The following is a 27219-nucleotide window of genomic DNA, read 5'->3' on the forward strand; positions in this document are numbered from 1 at the left end:
TAGCAGGGATTGCAGTCAGTAGGACAGGGAGCATGTTATCAGAGGGAGTACAGAGGGGTTTGGTTTAGGGAATGCAGTATGCCTCATAGCAGAGGTGCATTTATAGAGCATGCCTGAAGTTTAGTGTGTCAGTGATTGCCTGGATAGTTTTGGGTAGCACGTTCCAGAGGACTGGTGCGGCACTGGAGGCAGGAGAGAAAGGTTCGAATTAAAGGGGCACTTAATCTGATATCATTAGCGGAGCGGAGGGCGCACGCTGGGTGATGGATTGAGATGAGGTAGGCAATGTAGGGTGGCGCGGTGCTACGGAGAGATTTATGAATGAAGGTACAGAGTTTAAATTGAATTCTATAAATGACAGCCAGTGCAGTGACTGGCACAGGGCAGACGGCTATTATCTTGGGCTAGATGCACAATAGTTGTGAGCGCAGGTTGCGCCTGAGAGACTTATAGTATTTCACTGAGACAGCACATAGGCAGCAGTCCATGTGCTGTCCAATTTACATGGAAGCAGCACATTGCATTGGCATGTCCTATTTCTTGCCTGTAAAACGGATAGGAATAAGGCATGCCATGAGTTTTTTTTTTATAAATTTATTTAGGCTTTTTCTAGAAAGATTTATATATTGATTTGGTGTAACTAGTGTATAAGCTGTTTGCATAATTATAAGATATTAGTCTCCAAGGGCTAATGTGCACGGCCATGTTTACACTGCATATCATGCATGAGTTGCATGGATGTGTGATACGTGATGAATCAAGTCAGTGAAAGTCAACAGACTTTCAGTGATTCATGCACACCGCCGTGTGGACACTGCATATCGATGCGCAAAAGAAATAAATTGCAGCATGCTCTACTTCTCTGCACACGTACGCAGTGCAAGCTCTATATACGATGTGTATGCGCAGCATTTTCATACGCATCTCCACTCTTAACAGAGCCGGGAATTTTAAAAAATAAATTTAAAAATCCACACGCGCATGTCTGTAAGTATGTGATTCGCGGGCATGTGCAGTGCCATGTCTCTGCCAGCTCGCATATATGACTCGTATAGCTGGAAAATGTGTAAAGCGCTGCGGAGAGACCCACAGCTTTGTACGCATATGGCTGAGGGCATGATCCCTTAAACCAATGCCTTTACAAAATTGATGTGTTCTACTTTTGAGAGTGTTTTTTAAATGTGATCTCTTACAATATTATACAAATATATGATTAAATTAAGATCGCATTCTGTTTTATTGAAAAACTACAAAAAATACTTATTCAATTTAAGATTAGAGCTGTTATTCACAAACAAAATGAGTTAATTGCAGAAATAGCAAAGTGGGATAAGTGCCAAAATAAGCTGGCATATGTATATACGAAGAATAACACTCTCTGGCCACTATATGACTTACTGTATATCCTACATTTTTATAGAGAGGCAGTATTAATTATGGGGGTACAATTGGTGATATTATTGCAGGGGCAGATGTGGCTGTCTTGTCTTTTATGGGGTTAGAAAGAATGGTATTATTTATTATCGGAGCAGGGCAAAGGCAATTAATTACTGGGGCAGCTAAGAAGCATTTTTAATTATGGACTGAAAGTGGGCATTGTTACTGATGGGGCAGAAAAGGCAGCATTATTACTGATAGGGGCACAAAAGTGGAGAACATTTACTATGTGGAGGGCACTAAAAGCAGCAGTTATTGCGTGGGGAATAATTACTATCTGGGGCACTATGGATTGTGTAGAGGTGTGGAAAATATAGGGATGGTGATGGAAAAGCAAGGAGCCAAAGATTTATTTGTGTCAAATTCTGCAGAAATAGGTTGTGGTCAAAAGGAATTATTTTGGTAGCCTGGGCATAAAAAGAAAAGGAAGAGGAGATAGAATGACACCAATCCACTGTGATCACTGGAGGCAACTGCACTATAACCAATGACACTGTAGATCTGGCAACCAGGGGTGCCTCTACCATGAGGCGACCTGAGCCTGCCACCTCAGATGGCAGTCTGTAGCACCTCAAAGGGGTGGTGTTGGGTTGCCACCCATACAGTGTCTGCAGGACCTCAGAAGGGTGGTGTTGGGTTGCCACCCATTTGGTAAGTCACCAACCAAGCTGGTAATTCAGGTTAGTATTTATTTTTTACATATTATTATCATATTATTGACTGGTAAAAAATAATTGCCAGCTGCGAGCCTGCCAGGCAGCAACTTGAGAAGCATTTAACTCTCTTGGTCTGTAGCTCTGGCCGCTGCCGCTGGTGTCATCAGTCTGTGACCCCTGACCTCTCCCCATGGAGTCTGCTTGCCTGTTTGCAGATGCCATCCTTTAAGCAGCACAGGCGTCAGAGGGAAAGGTTCCTACTAGAGGTCCACTATGGGGCACTATTACTACTGGGTCCACTATGGGCATCACTACCGGTATTAATATTCGGGTCACTATGGGAAGCACTTAGTACTGTGGCCACTATGGGGGTCACTAGTACTACTTGGACCATTAACAGGGTCACTATAATTACTGGAGCCACTATCGAGGTCACTATTATTACCACTGGGAGCACTAACTGGGTCATTATTTCTACTGGGGCCATTAGGAAGGTCACTATTACTACTGAGGCCACTAAGGGGGGCACTTACTAATGGCGTCACTACTAGGGGTACTATTACTATGTCACTTCTGACAAGTCTCAATTGTTCAAATATGTGTTGAATATCTTGTGTATTGACGCTTTCAATGCCTGTAAAATTAGTGTTTTGTTTCTGGCTGGGGGGTATCATTTCACTCTTCAGGCAGCATAAAGGCTTAAGGCATTGAAGTGACCCTTCTGATAACTGACTATTACTGACTATTATTTAAAGATATACTATTAGTATCAAGGTGTCATTAGTGAGCAATATTACTGTTAGGAGCTACTAAGGGCGTGGCTTAGTGTAAAAGGGGCATGGCCTAAAAAAATAGCACATGGCAGGCAGTATGGCGGGGCACCACCATAAACTGCTCTATATTTGAGCAGCCTCAATATGGCCCTGGTGTTTATCCGAGACTTGATCACATTGGAATTTGAAATACCATTAGATATTTCTCAAGGTAAAAATGTAGATCTATCACAAAAAGTAAAACCCTCTTTCCAAACATACCAAAATTATTAAACAAATTTAACCCCTTCCCGCTGCAGGACGTACAGTAACGTCCTGCGGGGTCAGGGTATGTGTGAAGAGAGATTGCGCGGCTATCTCTCTTCATACATCACGTTTGCAGTCTGTTTATTACAGCTGACACACGGTGGCAATAGCTGCAATCGGACGTGCGGCCGATCGCAGCTGTTAACCTTTTAAATGCCACTGTCAATTCTGCCAGCGGTATTTAAATCCCCCGGACGGTGTTCGGGGGTCCCAAACGCCCCCAGCGATGATTTTGCAGGGAGCCATGCATGTGTCATGGCAGCTGGGGGCCTTCTAAAAGGCCCCAGGGCTGTCTTAACAGAATGTCTATCAAGCCATCCTCGTGCAGAATGTCTATCAAGCCATTTTTTATAAATATTCCGGAGGACGCAATTGAAGGGAAACTGATCAAATTTGCCGACAACACAAAGCTAGTAGTGATAGCTAACACTAGGGAAGAGAGAGAGAGTATTCAAAAAGATCTAGAAAAGCTTGAACAGTGGCAGCGATTAACAGAATGGTATTTAACAAGGAGAAATGCAAAGTCCTACATCTGGTCAAGAAAAATTAAGAAAGAACATACAGAATGGGAGGAATTGGGCTAAGCAGCAGCACATGTGAAAAAGACTTGGGTATACTAATAGATCATAGACTGAACATGAGTCAACAATGTGATGCAGCAGCCAAAAAGGCAAACATAATTCTGGGATGTATTAAGAGAAGCATAGAGTCTAGATCACGTGAGGTCATTATACCCCTCTACTCTTCTTTAGTCAGACCTCATCTGGAATACTGTGTCCCCCACTTTAGACATAGACAAACTGGAGCAAGGTCATAGAAGAGTTACCAAGAAGGCTGAGAGGAGACTTAATAGCTGTCTACAAATATCTGAAGGGCTGTCACAGTACAGAGTGATCAGCCCTATTCTCATCTGCACAAGGAAAGACTAGAAGCAATGGGATGAAACTGAAAGGGAGGAGACACAGATTAGATATTAGAAAAAACTTTTCGACAGTGAGTGTGAACAATGAGGGGGAACAGGTTACCACGGGAGGTGGGTAGTTCTCCTTCAATGGAAGTGTCCAAATAAAGGCTCGACAAATATCTGTCTGGGATGATTTAGTGAGCAGGGGGTTGGGCCAGATGACCCTGAAGGTCCCTTTCAACTCTACCATTGTATGATTCTATGTGCAGTTGACCAAACAATTGTAAAATGGGTTTTATTTGAAACAAACACTCCTGAGCTTAGGCCTCCTGCACACAGAGGAAAATTCTGCAGCAGGATTTCCCGTAGAATTTTCACCCATGCTGGGCGGCAGCCGGCACATAGAGTGAAGAGACGCTAGGAGGAGGTGAGCCGCAGTGGTCACTGCAGGGGCACGGCTCGCATCCCGCTGCGAGAATTCTCGACCCGGCCATTTGCAGGAGGCCTATATCTACAGTAATTGCACGCTATTAACAAAAATTTTAAGTTTTAGCAAAATATTGTTTGTTTGGCAGAGGCCTTGTGCACTACTGTCCTACAGCGGCTCTGTGCAAAACAGTGCAGAAGTGGGGCTGTGTACACAAGCCCTTACTTTACTCTCCCTTTAAATTTGTGATCCTATTACTTGAACAACATCTTTTTTTCTTTGTATATGTAAGGTTTGGATATCATAATTGTAATTTGTTTAATCAATGCCATTATACTTACCTTTGTCTAAATAAATAACTTGACTGAATGACCAAGCTTGCATCATGGCATAGTTGCAGGCTCACATTTCTGATCTACTCTGATTTAATTGCACTACAATAAATAAAGAATACAAAAGGTGTTTGCATATGGTAGAAATGAACTATTATGGGTATCCTTAGTAACATAATTCTAACTGCAAATACAGAATATGTTTAATTTTAAAGAATGTACGACTACGGATTATAGGGTTAACAGGACCTTATTTTGCCTCTTGGCACCAAACAAACAACATTTTGCCTAACATAAAATACTTGTATTGGTCAATAGCATGCAATTACTGTAGATAGAAACTCAGGGGTGTTTGATTCAAGTAAAACCCGTTTTCTTGCTATGTCAACTGCACATGCAGCAAATCTACTTCATTCCGTGTTCTGTACTGTGGAAGGTCATGTTGGGAAGGTTATACGTTTTCAACAAACCTGTATATATTTCTTATCATAATTATGTGCAACAAAAAACTTTTTGAATGTTTAAAGGGGTTGTCTCGCGGCAACAAGTGGGGTCATACACTTCTGTATGGCCATATTAATTCACTTTGTAATATACATCGTGCATTAATTATGAGCCATACAGAAGTTATTCACTTACCTGCCCCGTCACGTGCCGATTCCAGCCAAACAGGAGGCTGGAACCGCCACACGTCATGGGGCGGAGCTACGCGATGACGCGTGCAAGGGGGCGGAGCCAAAACGCCGATGCTGCCGAGCGGAGCCAAAGGGAGAAGACCCATCTGCGCAAGCGCGTCTAAAAAAGCAAGAAGACACCGAAATTAGACGGAACCATGGCGACGGGGACGCTAGCAACGGAGCAGGTAAGTGAATAACTTCTGTATGGCTCATATTTAATGCACGATGTATATTACAAAGTGCATTAATATGGCCATACAGAAGTGTATAACCCCACTTGATTTCGCGAGACAACCCCTTTAAGACCTGTTGCACACAGCGACGAGATTCCTGTTCCTTCTACTCCAATAGAGAATGACAGTGATAGTGACTCATCAGATTGTGAAAATGTCCAAGATGAGGAATTCTCTGAAGATGCAGATTCCGAACCTTATTTCCCAAATCAACAAAACTTAAATGATTTAATCTGAGACTTGGACTAATAAAATCAAATGCATTCTCGGTAGGATTGCAAGTATCCATGTTTCTTCTGTTTATGGGATAGTAGGGATACTGCCAGCCACTATGAAACTGTTGAGTGGCCAACGAGGAATGATTTTGTGGTTGGTGAGAACAACATAAAGTGTGAAGCAAAAGAAGATTTTAATGCCTCTTCTTCACATAAAACTGGGGCTCATTAAACAATTTGTCAAAGCATTAGACCCGAATTCTGAACCTTTCCAATACCTAAAGACTGCTTTTCCATAACTTTCATCCTGGCCGCGCAGAAGCCGTGAGCAAAGAAGGTAAACGGGGGGTGGCGGGGGGGGGGGGGCAGGAGCCAGGAGATCGGAGCCCAGACATGACTGGAGGTGTGAGGAGACAGAGGAGAACCTGAGGACAAGCCACACCGGCTTGACAAAGACCCCAGAGGGGGTTTAAACGTTGTATGTCTTTTCTCCGGAGTAAATAAAGGAGCATCAAGGCGGATGCAATTACTTTGAATTCCTGCATGGCTAGGCTGCTCATTTTCTGCTACTTGTGGAATATATCGCTTGGGGCCTAGAAGTCAGGTCCATTTATTGAGCGCCACACAGCATTCCTCTCTACCTCCCACAAACTGTGGTTTACACGTGAGTGCCGTTGTAATTCTTTTTTTCTTGGATGAAGCCACACTGCTGGGGACAAGGCACAGTGGTGGAAGGGGGGTGCAGCCAATCAGGAACTGGGGGCATCACCTGGTTGTCAAGCAGCCTAACACTTGTCTACACACACCACTTCCGGTGTTGCAAAATATAACAGTACCAGGCTAGCAACCACCTTACACTCCACTTCATCTACACTCTGTCTAAATCTACAAAACCCTTCAGATAGATAAACTAGTGGGGAATTACCTTCAATTCAGCTTCTGTGAAAGGAAAGGAGAGAGCGTTGAAGTCAATTGCTATTCAAATCAGTATTGCTGCTGTCTTATCATCATACTCAATTCACTGTATACTGCTGTTTCTGACTGTATCATCACCAAGTGCGGCATTGAAAGTGTTGTGTGTTCTACTGTACAAATATCAGCTTATTAAATCCACATACTCCCAGATTACTCCGCAAGCTACCAGACTCGTCTCAATATTTCATCGGCATTCCATCCCGAGAGTCCAAGTTGGAGTACTGGCATCATCCATGACAAAACAGGCCTTCCTGGTAAGCGTACCACGATATGTTATTTTGGCCACTGTGTCACAACTAAGCAGGGCATTGTTATCGCCACTGTCGGGAGAGGTTACAGAGGCACCCGTGACAACCTTCCTACAAACCCTGTGATCTCCCCCACTTTGGCGTGCTCAGCTCGGCTGTTGAGTACCCGCCTATTTGGCATCCTATGAACAGTGTAGTTTCTTCTGTGCTGCATACCTATGGTTGCAGTAATGCAAATCTCAACAACAAACACCACCATTTGCAAAAATTCAAGGACACAAGTAATCATTTCAAAATGTCAGTTAATGGAAATAACCTATCTGGCAACCTGCCAGTCGTAGCAAATGCTCCAGTAGTTCCTCCAGTTGTTGCAGTGCCAGTCGCTGTGCGCCAGTTGTTGTAGCACCTGCAGATACAGCCCCTGTAACCTCCAACACCTCTACTTTCACACAGGCAGAGGAAGTGGAAGAAACCATAAAAAAATCTAAAACTAGGCATAGCTCCAGGGCCCAACCGCGCTCTACTATAAAAAGTTTTCAAAGTTCCTTATTGACCCCTTGGTTTGCCTGTACAATGACCTGCTATCAGGAAAACAAATACCTGAGGAATTCTTGGATGCTCATATAGTGGTGATCCCTAAACCCAACAAAGATCACACCACCCCAAAGGACTACCACCCCATAAAATCTGGATTATAAAATATTTACTAGCATCCTCGCCACCCGCATAAATAAATATCTCCCCGCCCTGATCCACAAGGACCAAGTGGGTTTCATCCCTGCACGCCAAAAACCTGATAATGTTAGAAAAATTCTGAACCTTGTCCACATCTCACGATTCCAGAATTCCCCATTGCTCCTTTTAACACTTGACATAGAAAAGGCATTCGATAACCTGTCATGGAACGATTTGCTGTCTTAGAAAGGATGGGTGTGGGAGCACCATACATGGTGGCCCTGAGATCCCTGTACTCCCATCTGTCCGCAAAACTAAAACTCCCTAACTCAGAGAACCACTTGATCCCTGTTCAGAGAGGGACAAAACAGGATTACCCACTGTCCCCATCCCCCATCCCTATTCGCATTAGCGATGGAGCCGCTGGCTTGTTTAATTAGACAAAACCCAAATATATCAGGTCTTCGAGGATAGTATACCGTAACATATTAACTGGCCCTTAAAATTGCTCTCCAATGGAGGCCATGAGTACCCTCGCAAATCAGTTGCAGGATGTAGTGGTCGTGATCCAAGACCTGTCCAGTCGTATGGTGGCCCAGGAGCAGTGGGAGTTAGTGCATGTTTCTACCGACCCTTCTATTCCTAAGCCCAAGTGTCCTCGTCCTGAGGTATTTTCAGGGGAGAGGAGCAAGTTTTTTGTTTTTCAGCAGGCATGTAGATTGTATTTTCGGATGTGACCCCGCTCCTCCGGCTCAGAATCCCAGAAAGTTGGATTGGTTATGTTGTTGCTTTGGGGTCCCCCCCAGACATGGGCCTACTCCTTGCCTGTTTAGCTTGCCTGCAGTCAGTTGATTCATTTTTTCAAGAACTTGGAGGTATTTTTGATGAGCCGGACCGTGCGGGGTTGGCGGTATCTCATCTCATGTCTCTATGTCAGGGGAAGCAGTGGGTAGAGGACTATTGCTCTAAATTTAGACTGTATGCAGGTGAAGCCTCTTGGAATGATAGCGCCCTTAAAGATTTGTTCTTGTTGGGTCTTTCTGACGCTGTTAAGGATCTACTCATTTCTCATCCCGCTCCCGTGACACTCAATCATGCGATGGAATTGGTGGTCAAAGCTGACAGGAGGCTGACATCTAGAAAAGAGGAACGTCAGGCCCGTAAGGCTAGGGAATCCGGCAGACCCGCTCCACCTTCCCCCATGCCAACTTCTGGTGCCGAGCCTATGGAAGTGGATCAGCTAAGTCCCGAGGAATGGCGACGGTTGCGGATGACTCATCACCTCTGCCTCTATTGTGGAAAAGCTGGACATCGTGTAGCGACCTGTCCTCAGAAGCATCTACAACATCAGTTTGAACCGGTGGAAAACTTCAGATCCTAGGCGATCTTTGGGAGGATCGCCTAGGATCACAGGTACTCCCTAAGTTGTTGGTGCCTTGTCAGATTGCCTTCTGGAATTTCACTCGGTCCAGTCAAGCTTTTATTGATTTCGGGGTCTGCCGCCAATTTGATTAGTTTAAGTTTTGTCAGACCTCTGATGACTGAATTCTCTGCATTAAAAATTCCCATACGCTTCACTAGTATTGATTCTATCCCTCTGTCTGCAGGGGTTGTACAATGGAGGACTCCCATGTTACAGTTCACTGTAGGTGTTCTCCATTCTGAGAATCTGTTGTTCTTGGTAATGGAACGGATGTCTGTTGATGTAGTGCTTGGTATGCCCTGGTTGGCACTGCACGATCCCCGATTTGATTGGTTCACTTGGGAATTGACACATTGGGGGTTGTCCTGTCATAGTCACTTAGCTACTATATCCGTGTGTTTAGCAGATACCATACTTATTCCTGAGTGTCTGATTTTCATTACGTATTTTCCAAGAAACTGTCTGAGATTAAGGTTTTACAAATCCTTTGGAGAACTACTAGCACCCCTCCTAAACAAGGCCTTCAATGCAATCTCAGACACTTGTTCCTTCCCTCCACAAGCCTTACAGGCTACCATTACTGTAATACCTAAGCCCAGTAAAGATCCAATGGCGTGCGAGAACTATCGCCCGATATCATAAATATTGATACGAAGGTTAATATTGATAACAAAGGTTATCGCTACTCGCCTAAGACCACTAACTCAGGAGATTATTAATAGAAATCAGGTAGGGTTTGTCCCTGGAAGGGAAGCCAGGGACAACACTCTCTCGCTGATAGAACGGGCACTGTGCGGTCTTCTGCTTGGTTCAGTGGAGCCGCTCTGGCGTGCTCGCGCCGCCGAGGTCTTCTGCGCATGCGCAGACCAGCTCTCCGGCGCAAGCACGCCGGAGCCGCTCCACTGAACAGAGCAGAAGACCGCACAGCGCAAGCGCGTCTAATGGAAGGAGAAGACAGTGTTAGTCGGCGCCATGGAGACGAGGACGCCAGCACCGGAGCAGGTAAGTGTATAACTTCTGTATGCCTCATGTTTAATGCACGCTGTATATTACAAAGTGCATTAATATAGCCATACAGAAGTGTATAACCCCACTTGCTTTCACGGGACAACCCCTTTAAGTCCTATATCTCAGAGTCTCTGGCCAAACGACATATCAGGCCGTCCAGGTCTCTTCTTTGGAGAGAAAAAGGATGGGACTTTGAGGCCTTGTGTGGATTATCGGGCTTTGAATAAAATTACAGTGAAGAACCAGTGTTCCTTACCCCTGATTCCTGATTTATTGAATCAGGTGGTAGGAGCCCACTGGTTTTCCAAATTGGACTTAAGGGGGCTTACAATTTAATTTGCATCCGAAAGGGAGATGAGTGGAAGACAGCGTTCAACACCTCGTTTAAAAATTTTGAATGTCTTGTCATGCCCTTCGGACTTTGTAATGCCCCCGCGGTGTTCCAGGGATTTATGAACACGGTCTTCCATGACTTCCTGGGGGTATTTTTGGTCATATATCTCGATGACCTTCTGGTGTACTCCCCAGACTGGGATTCACATGTGCGACACCTGAGGCTGGTTCTGACCCGTTTGCGTGAGTACCAACTTTTGTCAAGTTGGAGAAATGCATTTTTGGTACTAAACAAGTGTCTTTCCTTGGTTATGTGATTTCACCCGCGGAGATTCAAATGGAGTCTGATAAAGTGGCGGCAATCTGTCAATGGGTCAGACGAGATAACCTGAAAGCTCTCCAGTGGTTCTTAGGATTCGCAAATTTTTACCGTAAATTCATTAAGAATTATTCTGTTATTGCTCAACCCCTGACTGATCTTACCAAGAAGGGTGCCGACTTGGTAAGATGGTTGCCAGAGGCCCTAAGGCTTTTAGTCATCTCAAAAGGGCGTTTACTGCTGCCCCGGTGCTAGTACAGCCTGACGCGAGGCAACAGTTCTTCATTGAGGTAGATGTGTCTGAGGTGGGGGCGGGGGCTGTATTTTCTGAGGAAGTCAGCGGGAGATCTGTGTGCAGTCCATGTGCGTTCTTTTCGTCAAAGTTCAGTTCGGCGGAACGTAACTACGATGTGGGTAATCGTGAGTTTTTGGCTATTAAGTGGTCTCTAGAAGAGTGGCGTCACCATCTTAAGAGGGCAAGGCATCCCATTACTGTGTATACTGATCATAAAAACTTTATTTTGCCCAGCGCATGAAAAAAACAAGTTGTTTTGTTTGTTTTTTTCATGTGATGGGCAAAATAAAGGGTTTTTTTGCATAAAAGAATCTCCCTGGGTACTGCTCCATCCCTACTATATTTAGCTTACACTTGATCCGGCGGTTTGGATCCAGGACCGGAACCAGGAGCATGCACACTTCTCCCTGAAAATTTCCTCCCTTGCATGATGTAGAGGTACGGTGTGTGCTGTTGTCAACTTATTTACACAAACTAATCATAAAAACTTGGTATATCTCGCTAATGCTAAGAGACTCACAACTCATCAGGCCAGGTGGGCGTTGTTTTTTGCCAGGTTTAACCTCATCGTTGCATATAATCCAGGGGAGAAGAACGTGAAGGCAGACGCCCTCTCACGGAGTTTCGGTTCGTTGGAAAGTGAGACAGTGGCTCCTGAGAATCTCTTGGCACCTGGAGTTGTGGTGGCAGCTGTAGAATCTGATCTCGTTTCTCATCTACAAAATTGTCAGCAAAATTGATCACTATGTTCAGTTTGTTGCACAATTTTGGCGAGGCTTCTGTAGAAATCAAATGTTGTCAGTTTATGATCTCAGTACAGTTTTTTCAATCTAGCCATGCACAGACAAACACTGGTTCAAATGAAGAAAAGAGAAGTCCAACACAGGCAGCTAAAATCTAATAAATTTATTTAGACATCTATAGTAAAATATAGCAGGCAACAGTATTCAGATTCAGTCGGTTGGGACCGGGGTCTGTTGCATACTATATTTTACTATAGATGTCTAAATAAATTTGTTGAATTTTAGCTGTCTGTGCTTGACTTCCCTTCTCTTCATATTTGATCATCTGTATATCTTCTGTATAGGAAGATGTTTTGATTTTCCTAGGGTTTTTTCCAAATGTGGGTATCTTCAACGACCCCTGTAAAGAGACTGCATAACTGCCGGCCAGTTGGGTGCCCATCGCAGTACCTTTTCATTGATGGTAAATAAAGCCTTTGAAAGCAAAGACATTGTTGAGCACAAATTCTATGGTCTAGCAGATAAAATCTGTATGTTTAAGATTCATCTTCGCGTTATTAGTGAGGAATAATCTCAAAATATTGAGCCACGGGGGGAGGGGGCGTGGCCTAGCTTGCTGAGGGAGCGGTCGCATAGCTTCAGAGCTCCTGCATACAGCGACAAACTATCTCGCCTACAGACGTATCTAAGCACCTTCTGAACCGCTCAACACCAGCATCAGCTGCCTCGCAGGCTGAGGAATAAAAAGAGAGGTCTCAAGACCGAATCGGCCAGGAGTGGAGATCGGGGTCTACCTCTAGAAGTGAATCCGGGGCCTCGATTTGGGTACCGGAGCGGACCGGAAGTCCCCGATAAGAGACTCACTCCATAACCGCCAGCCACTGAGGTTCCCAGGAACAAGGTCGGTCAGGGAAGGGAGGGCCGACAACGAGCAGAGGGAGCAACCCAGCGGCAGGGCGTCCCGCACCAGAACCCCCCCCCCCCTCGCCACCCCCTGCTGCCCGAGCGCAGAGGAGCGGGGAGAGCTGAAGCTACATTACCAGCAGAATCCCCAAACCGAAAGGACTGAGCGCTGCATATATAAGCACTTGGCCCACACATACAGAATCAAGGGCCCACAGAGATACCATCTACCTCAGTGCACTGTTTGGCGCCCTTACCCTCCCCCCGCTGGACACTAACCCCACGCCTGCCCTTCCATAAGGATATTATCCTCTGTGCCCCCTCTTCTGAACCCCTCCCAACCCGCAAAAAGAGACTAGTACCCAACAAGCAGGACAACGGTGATCTCTCTGACTACAGGCCCAGCCTGAATTTTTTCTCATGACCTTTCCCTGGAGGGCTCTCTTGATCTCTCCAATCATCTTCCCCTGCCTTATTTATACAAAGAGAAGATCACATCTAGCTTCAGATCTCTAACAACTACTTGCAGCACAGGCCTTGCCTGAATTTTTTCTAGAACCCCTACTGAGGAGCTCTAACTATCTCTGGGCGGTTCATCTACTTCACTCCCCCCCTCTTCTAACACCCTCCCCCTCCCACACATACAAAAAAGAGAACACTCTCCTAACAGGACTACAGCAAGTCACTGAAGCACAGGCTCGGCCTGAATTTTTCTAGAACCCCCAGTGTGGAGCTCTATTTGTCTGCGTTTTGTTCAACTACTGCACCCCCCCCTTCCCCTTTAACTTCCCCCCCACACACACACACACACACAAAGAAGAAAGCACACACTGTCAATAGGACTACAATAAGTCATTGAAGCACAGGCCCAGCCTGAATTTTTTCTCTTAGAACCCCCATTGAGGACTTCTAAGCACCTGTTGCATTGCATAACTGCTAAATCCTCTCCCCGTCTGGCCACCCTTCTTCACACAAAAGGATCCTCCAGGCAATAGGACTATAATAAATCTTCAAAGCACAGGCCCTGCCTGAATTTTTCATTAGAGTCCCCAGAGCGGAGCTCCAAACATTGCGACTCGATAAATCCCTCCACCCTTGAACGAAGACTCTTTGGATTTTACCAACAACAGTCGACCCCCAATGGGGCACGACTGAACCAGCCTGGTCGAAAAGGGTGCCACTGCGGGACCTTTTGTGATTACCAAACACACATACATTATGGGGAAAACCAACAGAGACAAAAGCACTGAAATCCTGGGTACTCCTTGCCCACTAAAGGACAAACTGACATGCAACGATTTCTAAAAGATCGCAGTTCTAGATCCCCTCATCCAGGCAGTAAAAAACCTTAAATATGTCCGCTTCAACTAGCTGCAGCACTGAGAGAGAGGAAGATGCATCCTCGGAGGGAGAAGAGAGTGAACACATTTCTAAAAGCTTCATGAGAGATCTAATCACGAGAGCTCTACGCCCGGTCATATCAGATTTATTTGAAATTAAAGAAGAACTCAGACATCTAGGGAAGAGAGTGGAGGATCTAGAGTCCTCTTCAGCTAACATTACTTCCCACTCAATTAAAGTAGCCCAAGTTATTAAAGAACACCACTCCCAACTTAACCGCACTCTGATTATGCAAGAAGATTTGGAAAATAGGAACAGACGCAGTAATGTCAGAATCAAGGTCTCCCGGAGTCATGGGCAGCTGAATCACTCCCAAAAGTAGCTGCAGAACTCTTCTCAATCCTATTAGGTCCTGATAGAATAGCATCCACTATTTTCATTGAGAGAATTCACAGAGCTCTGAGACCACCTCCATCGCCTACAGACCCTCCAAGAGATGTGATATGCAAACTCCTAGCATTTAAAGATGCCTTCGCAATCCTGGAAGTAGCTAGAAGCAAAAAAGACCTACAATACGACGGAACGCCTATACAGTTCTTCCAAGACTTAGCTCCGTCTACCCTAGCTAAACGCAGGATGCTTAAACCCCTACTAGAGGCCCTGAGAGCCAGAGATATAAAATATACTTGGCTCTTCCCATTTGGTTTGGGACTTTCCTTCAGAGGTAGAGGAATTATCATCCGATCGCCTGAAGATCTACACAAATGCTGGCAACAACTCGAGATGGAACCAACTGATCTACCAACTGATCTACCCTGCTGGCTACCACTACCAGAACTACCCACGTTCCCTCATCTAACTCAGATAGAAGGATGGCAGCCTGTGGGACACTCAAAATCTCCCATAGGGAGAAAGAAAAAGAACAGGGAAGAGACGAACCAGGAAGACACTTGATAAAAGAACTGTCTTCTTTTGACCATGACACTCCTTTCTTTGTGTCGCTGCGTACCTGGACTTAAAACCGAACAGCGACCTTGTTAATGCACCACATGGTGCATGTTTTAGTTTAACGCTCAGTATGTTACGCTATACTTGCTTACCCCCCGCAGAGGTTCTACAGCGGTGGTGCCTGACCGACTGGGCATGGTTCGCCTGTAGTTGATCGGCAAACCCGCAACCTTACTCCCTTAAAGATCAAGTTGAAGGGATTTACTTGTTACGGGGTGGTGGAGACCTGCACCTTACCTGATAGGATCGCACTCTCCGCAGCCTCTGTACTCCTCTATTTCTAACGCAATTTCACCTTGTAATTACAGATCTTATTTTTATCCTAGAGCTCCTTACTCCTATTGTTTGTGTACCTCCCTTCCTCTTCTTACCTGCACCCACCCTCCTCCTCTATCCATTCCCACGTCCATCCCTACTCAAACCCCGAATATCTCAGACGAACAGACAGAAATCAGAACTCTACTACTGAATATACAATATCTTGTCCAACGTTGTTACTCTTGTTACTCTCTTTATTCCTCTTGAGCAATGGCTTTTTCCCCTGGATCCAGCGAGGGTGTCATTCGTTACACGTCGTTCAACGTCCGAGGTCTGAACTCACCGAATAAGAGACATAACGTGGCCCAGATACTGAAGAAATATAAGTCTAAAATTCTACTAATACAAGAAACACACTTCAAAGGAGACAGACACTTACCATTACCCAGGGGGCTGTTTCCCCATTGCTTCCACAATTCCCACCCAAGCTCTGCATCAAAAGGGGTCTCTATACTATTCCATAAATCCTTACCCTTTACGCTCGCAGCCCAACATTCTGATGGAGAAGGCAGGGTACTCCTTCTTAAGGGTAGGATAGGCCACACCAAAATAACAATTGCAAATTTATATGCCCCCAACTCAGAACAAATCCCCTGGATAATTAAGCAACTCAAAGTCCTTAAACAATTCACGAAAGGATACATTGTCCTAGGAGGGGACCTAAACATCACCATAAACCGCCTACTGGACTCGTCGGTGGCCCGCTCCCAGATCTCCCAGGTCAAATTAAAAAGATTTGGCAAATCTCTACAGGAGTTGAGCATAGTGGATACCTGGCGGTCGGCACATCCCTCCTCTAAGGACTTTACCTTCTTCTCGCAGGTGCACTCTTCCTTCCAGAGACTGAATTATATCTTTGTCTCCTCCGGCCTCCTACTGAACCTCAGGGAAGCCAAAATTGACTCTATAACCTTATCAGACCATGCTCTTGTGCATGCTGACTTCCATTTAAATAGAGAGACCCCACGCGAATGGAGATGGCGTCTTAACGAGTCCTTGCTAGACTCCAAAGCAGAGAGATCTCGACTGGGGGACTTGATAGATGAATATTTCAAAATAAATTTAAAAGACAACTATAAGCTACCATTGGTATGGGAAGCCCATAAGGCTTTTACGAGGGGACACCTAATAGCTCTAGGATCCAGAATTAAAAAACAAAAAGAGATTGACAACTACCTCTTATGAATAGCTAAATTAGAATATCTAATCTAGAGGAATTAACTACATTGAGGAGGGACCTCCGATGTTGCTTTAATGACAAATTTAATAAAAAAACATCTCTTCCTTAACTCCTTGAGTGGCACGCACGGAAATTTTCTGGGACGAGCTCCACTGCTGATAGTGATATAGCCCGGAAGATTTCCGGGCTATGTATCACTATGGGAGCTGCAGAGCACAATGCCACAAGCTGTGGCATTGTGCTCTGCCTGCACAGTCCCACAGAGAACAAAGCAAGGGCTTTGAACAACAGAAGCAAAAGATATTGCAGATATGACGGCAATCTCCTGCTTCTAAGTCTCCTGCTTTGTTTATAGGTTGCCATAGAGACCATTGGCTTGTCAGAAGCAAGCCGACGGTCTCTGTGGCAGGGAGAGCTGGTGCTTAGCTGTCAGAGGACAGCCAGGCACCAGCTCTTACAGCAGAGATAAGAGAAAACCTCTGATCTCTGCTGTTTTAACCCTTTACATGCTGCAGTCTATGTGACTGCAGCATGTAAAGGGCTGTCACCATAAGACCCCCGGAAAGTGATCAGGGGGTCCTGATGGGTCCCTGTAGAAGTCCCCTAAAGGGACAAAGAAAAAGTTAAAAAAAAACAAAAGTAAAAAAATTATAAAATAAAATAAAAATAAAAACACTTGTCTCCGTTTACTTTGTAAAGAATTTAAAATAAAATCACACATGTGGTATCCGTGCATCCTAATGACCCAGAGAAGGAAGTTGGTACATTATTTAACCCCTTAATGACATGGCCCCTTTTTTTCTTTTTTCCCCATTTCTTTTTTTCCTTCCCTGTTTAAAAAATCATAACTCCTTTATTTATCCATTAACATCGCTGTATGAAGGTTTGTTTTTTGCGGGACGAGTTGTACTTTTCAATGGTGCTATTTAAAGTACCATAAAATGTACTGAAAAACTTTTACAAAATTCTAAGTGGAGTAAAATTTTTAAAAAATGACATTCCGCCATCTTTCAGTGCGTCTTGTTTCTACGGCACACAAACTGCAATAAAAATGACCTGATAACTTTATTCTATGGGTCAGTGCGATTACTACCATATCAAACTTGTATCGTTTTTTTTTGTTGTTGTGGTACTTGTATTTTTTCAAAGACATTTAATTTTTAAAAATTATTTTCTGCTGCATCTTCCGCACGCAATACCTTTTAAATTTTTCCGTCGACGTAGTTAAGTGAGGGCTCATTTTTTGCAGGATGTCCTGTAGTTTACGTTGGTACCAATCTGGAATACATACGATTTTTTGTTCGCTTTTTTTTTGCATTTTTTCTGGGAAATAGGGTGACTGAAAAAGTGCATTTGTGGCATTCACAAATGTACTTTTTCACTGTGCAGGGTAAATAATGCACTACTTTGATCGCACATTTATGGACGCGGCGGTACCAAATTTGTATTTTTCTTTTAGGATTTAGATTTTTTTATTATAGATATGGCAAAAGGTCATTTGGTTTGCAATGCTAAAGTCAGCTGGCTAGTCAATTGGAACCTGATTAGCCACTCCCAGCTGTTTCCTAGTCGTACCTTAAACTTTCACTATAATATCAGTGTAAGCATGCATGCCACGCGGGTGGCTGCCACGCAAATATGAGCTGTATTAAGTATGAGCTGGAGAAAGTATGATACAGTTTGATCATGGCAGTTCGACAGGGTAGGAGACAGGTAGGCCACAAACTCTGCCTTAATGCTTTACACTTCAAAGCTATCGCTAATGCTGTCACCTCTGTTCTAATTCTTGCTCTCAGTTTCAGAACTTCTTTCACGTGCCCACCTCTGGGGCCCACTATTCATATTAGCCCCTCTCTCCTGTCCTCACCTATGCACAGCTCGCATGCACTCTTTACCTTCTTGCTTAGCCTTAAACCCCCTCATGTCACTAACAAAAATAACAGTCTTCCTCATAAATCTCCTAATCATCTGCTAACCCTCACTATTCTGCTGTTACTAGCTGCTGGGGATATCTCTCCCAATCCTGGCCCACCCTCCACTGCTCCTAGCTATCACCCCTTACCTGACTCACTAAGAAAATCCCCAAGCCCAACTGCTAGCCCATATATATCCTCCCCAGTTTCCTTTCAATGTGCGCTCTGGAACTGCCAGTCAGCATGTAATAAACTCCCCACCATCCACGACTTTTTTAGTGCTAAATCTTTAAATCTGCTAGCTCTCACAGAAACGTGGATACAGCAGTCTGACATGGCCTCCTCTACTGCACTGTCTTACAATGGCCTGCAGTTCTCCCATACCCCGAGACCAGATGACAGGCGTGGCAGAGGAGTAGGTGCTCTTCTCTCCCCGAAATGTACCTACCAGGTCATCCCCCCTGTACCCTCACTCACTTTTCCATCATTTGAAGTACATATGCTACGGCTTTTCTGCCCGCTGTCCATGCCAGTAGCAGTTATCTATCGCCCCCCAGGTGCTGCTCGCCTGTTTTTGGACCACTTTGCCGCCTGGCTCCCCCACTTCCTATCCTGTGAAATTCCAACCCTCATGTTAGGTGATTTTAACATCCCCACTAATGACCCCAACTCCCCATCTGCCTCCCAGCTTCTATCGCTCACCTCCTCCCTTGGTCTCTCTCAACTCACAGCCTCTCCCACTCACAGGGATGGCAACACTCTTGATCTGGTCTTCCTTCTTTTCTGCTCTGCTTCTAACTTCACTAACTCCCCTCTCCCACTCTCGGATCATAACCTCCTCTCTTTCTCTGTCACGCTCCCTAACATCTCTCCAGACCCACCTACCTACAGTACCTACAGGAACCTTAAGGCCATTCACACCCAGAACTTTGCTGAATTCCTACAGTCCTCTCTGTCCCCTATCTCTCTCCTCACCTGCCCCAACCTGGCTGCCGCTCACTACAACACCACTCTCAAACTTGCCCTGGATGAAGCGGCACCCGCAGGACCCGAGCCATCCGATGTAGAGCGCGGCAACCCTGGCTCACGCCTCAAATGCGCTTCATCCGGCATTGCTCTAGAAGTGCTGAATGGCTGTGGGGGAAATCGCAAACGTCCGCAGACTTCCTCCACTACAAATTCATGCTCAGAACCTACAACCTTGCCCTCCACCATGCCAAACAAGTCTATTTCACCTCTCTAGTCTCCTCACTATCGCACAACCCTAAACGGCTCTTTGATACTTTTCACTCCCTTCTCAGCCCTAAACCGCAGCCCCCGGTGACGGATCTCAGTGCTGAAGAGCTGGCTGCTTGCTTCAAAAAGAAAATTGATGACATCCGTCAGGAAATAACTTCCCAATCCCAGACTAGCCCTGACCCTAGTCTTGTCAGCACTCCATCTAGCTCCTGCTCACTGTCTGTACTCAGACCAGCGACAGAGGAAGAAGTCTCCAAATTGCTCTTCTCTGCTCGCCCCACCACCTGCGCTAGCGACCCCCTCCCCTCACACCTCCTCCGTTCCTTCTCCCCGGTGGTTATCTCCCATATCACCACTATATTCAACCTCTCTCTGACCTCTGGCATCTTTCCCTCTTCTTTCAAACACGCCATCATATCCCCACTGCTAAAGAAGCCGACTCTGGATGCGACTGATGCTGCCAACTACCAACCCATCTCAAACCTCCCCTTCATCTCCAAACTACTAGAACGGCTGGTTTACTCCCGCCTTGTAAGCTACCTATCAGAGCACTCCCTCCTAGACCCCCTACAGTCTGGCTTTCGACCTCAACATTCAACAGAAACTGCCATTACAAGGGTATCCAATGACCTACTGACAGCCAAATCGAGGGGCAATTACTCCCTACTGATCCTCCTCAACCTCTCCGCAGCATTTGACACTGTTGACCACAAACTGCTCCTCAGTATGCTTCGCTCCATCGGCCTAAAGGACATTGTATGAGGGTTAAAATTCTAAGTGCAACACCAATCGGCCCCACCCCACTTGCCCCGTTGCCGGCCGTAAGAAGAGACACCACACACAGGAGTCTGGTCTAGCTCCTCACACGGGAGAAAAAAACTGCGCCCTTTATTACAGATTACATGAGATCTTATACCCTCTGCCCTCTCACCACTAGGGGGTGATGGGCTCATAACCATATATGGGCAGTCCGGATTTGCGGACTGAGACAGTGAAAATCATATAAGGGCTCAGTCACAGGGGCATTTATTGCCGCGATTTGCGCATGCGCATGCATCCGGCGATTTTTTTAAAACCATTGCTTTGCAATGGTATCGGACACATGAGCGCTTTTTATGCGCTCGTCCGATAAATTAGAGAACAGAAATCGCAGATCGCACCTATCTGCGATCTGCGATTCCTGTTCTCTTCTCTATATGCGCTCAATGGGGCCGGCGGCAGCAGCGCCGACCCCAATGAGAACATATAGAAGATAAATCATTCTTCTCTGCCACAGCTGGAACAGCTGTGGCAGAGAAGAACGATGTTTGCCCATTGAATTCAATGGAGCGGCAATACAGCCGCTCCATTGAAAGCAATGGGCTGCCGGCGTGCGCGGGGTTAATTGTCGGGAAGGGGTTAAATATATAACCCCTTTCCTGCAATGCATCCTGAAAAGTGAAAAAATAAAAAAAAAGGATGTACTCACCTGCTCCCGGCAGCCTGAGATCCCCGTGGCGGTCCTGCAGTGGGTGTGAAGGGGGTGTGACTCAGGCTTGCCCCTGATTGGCTCAGCCTGAGCCAATCAGAGGCTGATCTCAGTCACACCCATTCATGAATTCATGAATGGGTGTGACTGAGACTTGCTTCTGATTGGCTCAGCGCTGAGCCAATCAGGGGCAAGCCTGAGTCACACCCACTGCAGGCCGGCCGCCGGGATCTCCAGCTGCCGGGAGCAGGTAAGTACATACATTTTTTTTATTTTTTCACTTTTCAGGATGCATTGCAGGAAAGGGGTTATATATTTAACCCCTTCCCGACAATTCATCCCACACTCGCCCGCAGCGCTTGCATTCAATGGAGCCGCTGTATTGCCATCTCCATTGAATGCAATGCGCTGGACAGCTCCGGCCCGTTTCTAATGAAACGCGGCTAGGAGCAGATTTTCGGGCGATTTTTGGGCCGATTTTTCGGCGCCGGTCACGTGATTTGCGCATGCGCATCCGTCATGCGATGCGCAAATCGCGTGAAAAAACGCCCGTGTGACTAAGGCCTAACAGTCATGTAAATTTGAACATCTTGATATGGGCTTCTGGGAAAACAGCCAAGTACATGCGTCCTTGCGTCTGGTTCGGTATCTTCTCTGAATTTCTAGAACATCTTCTTGCAAAGCCTTGGCATATCTGATTTAAGGCGACGTATTAAGTTTTTTATAGAGTTAGTACAAATGAGAATAAAGTTAGTATACATAAAAAGAAAGGCATATAACTATATCTATATAAATGTATATATTCCAGTGTTTTCTTTTCTACCTACAAGGATATATATGTATCCCTCTCAAACCCCCCTAAAAAACGTAATATGGAGATCAAGCATCAGACCTTGCACTCTTCCTCGGTCGTCTCTCCCTTACGTCAGGGTTTCTCCACTGCCCGCAAGTCCCTATTCCTAAAAGGGAGGGGATCCCTACCTCACCTCAGAAGGAGGCCATTGATTCCCTGGGCTTATTTCCGGGCCTCCATACCCTCTATCTGTACAAGTTAACACCCCACAGGGTGTGCCCTCGCCGGAACCTAAGGTCTTCTGCACTTTCCCTAGGCAAATGGGAAGTCCACTGACAGTCCATCTTATGAGACTGAGGCAGACACAGTACTAGTCCATCTCTCCATTCTTCTGGTAACGTATCTGGTTGTCATTATCGGAACTGGCTCTTCATCTTTTTTTCAAACAAGGGAAATTTTGGTGTCACATTGTCCAGTCCCTTACTCATATTCTTTTTGATCAAAGGGAAAATACACATACAAGAAATTACATACCCCACCTCTTTCTGCTAAAATCATATCCAGGGCCACTCTATTTTGGAACGTCATGGATGCAGTGGGCCCTAACTGGTCCGCTAAACCTTGTAAAGCATCTCTGGTGTAGTTTACAAACCTCTGCTGATTGTAAAAGATATAATTCATCTAATCTACATTATTATTAACAGTGACAAAAGCAAATAAGGACTCAAAACCTACTTTAACCTGATCTCTAGAATTAAATTAATCTGGCACCCCCCTTGGCACTCCTATTGCATCTACGTATACGTGTGGATCAAAATTACCACCTTGAGCGTCAATGTCTCTCTTAGCACGATGCGGTGTTGGATTCTTACCCTCAGTGTAGGATTATTGATTGCACATTTAATTGTATTAATTTGTTCTCGCCATCAGAGAACGGGAGACGACAGCACACGCCAAACCTCAATATAGAGAGGGAGGAAATAACCGGGCAAACAAAATGCGCGCTTCTTTGCCAGTCCTGGATCCACTTGAACCGGAAGGAGCAGAAATCAATATGATAGAAGAGAAGCAGCATCCACGGATCTTTAAAGATCCGTGGATGCTGCTTCTCTTCTATCGTATTAATTTGTTCTGAAACAGGAGCTAGTGTACAGTAGTCAAAGGTGTGTGTTAGAGGAATTGTACCACATTATAGCATGTAAAGGATATGCAGGATCTTTAGTTTTTTCAGTGCGAAGTGTGGATCCAAGTGGGTTTTCCTTCAAGCTTGACTGCAGTTGGGTGGTGAACAACATCTGGTAAGGACCTTTAAACCGGGTTTCTCGCTCAAACTTTTTTACATAGACCCTGTCACCTGGTTTTAGATTGTGACACTCATCTGTAGGACCTGGGATAAAAGCAGAGACTACAGAATACATTATTGACAATTCCTTGGAGAGACCTATGACAAAATTAACAAGAAAATCATTCCCCAAACTCAGCTACTGTGGCATGTATCCTCCTGGAAAAAAAGAAAAACTAATAGAAGACACTCAATTCAAAATTTTACCATTTCCTTCATTGCCTTTTGTATCTACTTTCCCACTACTCCGCGGATGGTAGGGTGTGTGAAAAACCTGGAATATACCCAAAACAGACATGATGTGTTGCATTATTTCACCTGTGAAGTGTGTACCTTTGTTTGACTCAATCACTTCCGGTGCCCCATATCTGCGGATTACCTCATTCATGAGCTTCTGTGCGGTTATCTGCTTATTTACTTTGGTAACAGGGTAGGTCTCCAACCTGAAAAGAAATCAACAACAAGCACATATTCATGCTTCCCAACAAGTGGGAGCTGAGTGTAGCCAATTTGCAATCTCTGAAATGGGTAGAGTGGTCTAGGCAAGTGTGGTGTGGCAAATTTACTTTTGCCCTGTTGCTTACGGCAAAGATCATGCAAAATTGGACAAATGATGCAGCAGCTACAGAAAACCAAGGAGCCACCCGTCCTCGTTCAAGCGTCGTCATCATTACTGCTTTGAGAGGTGCGTCTTTTCGTGCGTCAGCTGGGCCATCATTGGGCACAGGGACTATGGTAAGCAAGTTCTGTTGACTGTTCACCATACGCCGTCCCTTTTTAGTCCATTTGTAGTTTTAGTCAAAGTCCAAAGTTATAATCAAAGTCCAATGTTTTTATCAAAGTCCAAGTGTAGTCAAAGTCCAAGTTCATATCAAAGTAGTCAAAGTCCAAAGTTATTATCAAATTCTTCTTTTCTTCTTTCTTCCACGGCTTAAGGGCCGCTGCTTTTGCTGTGTGGCCTGTGATGGCGTTGCCTCTCGCTTCTCCGGTGTAGGAATTGGTGTGAGCTTTCCACCTTGTCAGGTAGAAGTAGGGTCTCCATGAGACTGCACCGCTGCATCATTCTTAATTGGCTGTCCTGCTGTGGTAAAAAACTGTCTGGCCTTCCATGTTGGGCCTTAATCATGAGCTATGCCAAATGCATACCGGGAGTCAGTGTAAATGTTTGCCGTCTTACCTTCTACCACTCTACACGCCTCCGTGAGTGCTTTTAATTCCGCTTCTTGTACTGCGACATGCGGAGACATTCTGCTTTTTAGGACATCTTGTTGTGTAACCACTGTATATCCAGTGTGGAGTCGTCAATCACCCTGGGTACCATCTATAAAAAAACAACTCAAAATATACATTATTAACAAGGGCTTTCAGTAACTTTTTAAAACTTAAATTTTCTTGTTGCATCACTGCTAGACAATCAGGCTGGTATTCTATTTCAAAAAGATTAGAATCGTGTTGCAAAAAAATTTAAAAAATGTAAAAATGACTTGCAAAAAATTTAAAAATGGCTGATTTGCAATACCTAAAATGGCTGACTTGCAATACCTAAAATGGCTGACTTGCAATACCTAGATCACCTATGCCTTCTCCTCCCCCCCTTTAAACCAGGGTACGCAATTGGAACAATAGTAGCCGGGTTTAAGTTATTATAACATTGTAAAAAGATTTGATGGAAGCAGATAAGGCCTGTAAAATGTTAGCACCTATAACAGAAACATGAGTTACACCGGGGAAGAATAACCTACAAAACATCTATTAATATTGGAAATGTGATATCCCTTTAAGTGAATTCATTATTAGTCTGTTCCTGCCTGCAATTTCTTATCAAAATCTGAGACAGGAGAAAAAAAAAACAAAACAAAAAAAACTAGCTGCTCAAAATCCTCACCCCCCCCTTGGACAAGAAGGATGAAACATTACGTACTATTACATCATCTAGCTCCACCCCTTCGATATTGGCACACTGCGTCCGTCTTCTCAGAACCATTTCAGCGTAACAGTCCAAGCATCCACATCTCAACCAAGCAAAGTCCCATGCATGGGGAGGACCCCCATCCCCAGTCAATTATCCACATCACACATTCCACCACAGCTCGAACACGGGTCACCAACTCTCATCCATCCATGCTCTCAAGTCTGCTCCGTCACCCCCCTTGAAGGTGTACCAGTACACACAGATGCACGGACAAAAAAAAGTTTGACAAACATACATACATCAGCTGAAAAACATTGAGGTGAGTGCTTTTAATTTTATAAAGTACATAATTCTATTGAGATGAGATTGTGAATGAGCGCTATCTTTGACAAATTATGTGAAAAAGTTTGCTGAGTGACTGAAATATTCTATATTTCTTATCTACTGAAGCTATTATATGCTGTATTAAACACTGAAGTGTTTTAGAATCTCTGGGTATTTTTCAACCCCCCTTGTGACCCTGACTGTTATCTCTCCGCGAATATGAAACACAGTTTTAGCTTAAGCTATTGAAAAAACATTTGAACTCATAATTAACACATATCCTGGGACCTTGCAACATTCATTTTCAACCCCTGTATAAGTAAGAATATAACTTAGAAATTACTATATTTCCCTGCCTACTAAGACAGTATAACTAATTAAATTCATTTCAATTCATTGCAAGCAAGCCAAGATATTAACCAAGGATGTTATTACATTTTCTCTCTCGCTGTTATCTTCCTGACCTTGGAAGGCTACACAGAGTCGCAGCTATATGTCAACAAGCCTTCTCTCCCCTAAAAGCAAGCTGTTAACTATTTGCACTACAGTATATATATATATATATATATATATACACACATATACCCACCTAGTATGGATTATACATATTATCTATTATCTATCTTGTATTATACACATTTCCATCTCTCTTTACCAACAAATCACATGCATTGTAACTTACTTATCGACTTGCTTGCTCCTTCAGCACTTTCCCTCCCCTACCTAACTGCCAATATAACCTTCAATAGACACTCTCCTGACGCCCTCTTGATCACTTACTGTACTTTTCAACATTTCACTTACGGATACTTTCTTAAACAAATAATGTGTACATACGTAACTTTCTCTGACTGCTCCTAGCAAACCTTGATCTTCCAAGGCACCTCTCGGTCCTAAAGACCTCCTCCCAGACACCATTTTGTAATCTGCCATGCGGGTCGGTGTCACACATTTTCATTAGAGTTTTCTTACATTTTACAAATTCATCCACACGGCGGCAGCCCTTGAGGGGCTCTATCTTCTTTAATAAGATCTTACGCATATTAGAACATCAACAACATTAAAAAAAAAAAAATAACACGCTCCATAGAATGCATCCCTCTTAATTTTCAAATTGTCAGCCCCTTATATACCGGCAGACAACCGAGGGTCCCTTCTCCTTATGGAACCAGTCCCATAAAAATGCATCTCTCTGAAATCAAATCGTTAGCCCCATATATAAGGCAAAACAACCGAGAGTCCCTTTTTCTATGAGGCCTTATCTCACAAAATGCATCCCTCTCTGCTAAACCATTAACAACTAACTAAACTAACCTGAGGGTCCCTTCTCTTGTGAGATCAAATGAAAAGTAAGAGAAAAAAAAAACTCTGCAGATACAACAAACAATCTCCACTATCGCTAAAACACTACGGACTTCAACAACAAATAAACTACAGACTAATTTCTGGGTGAGCCATTGGTGCGCATATCACGGTCAGTGGTCCATGACGGCAAACCC

The sequence above is a fragment of the Eleutherodactylus coqui genome, chromosome 3 (assembly GCF_035609145.1).
Source record: "Eleutherodactylus coqui strain aEleCoq1 chromosome 3, aEleCoq1.hap1, whole genome shotgun sequence".
NCBI lineage: Eukaryota > Metazoa > Chordata > Amphibia > Anura > Eleutherodactylidae > Eleutherodactylus > Eleutherodactylus coqui.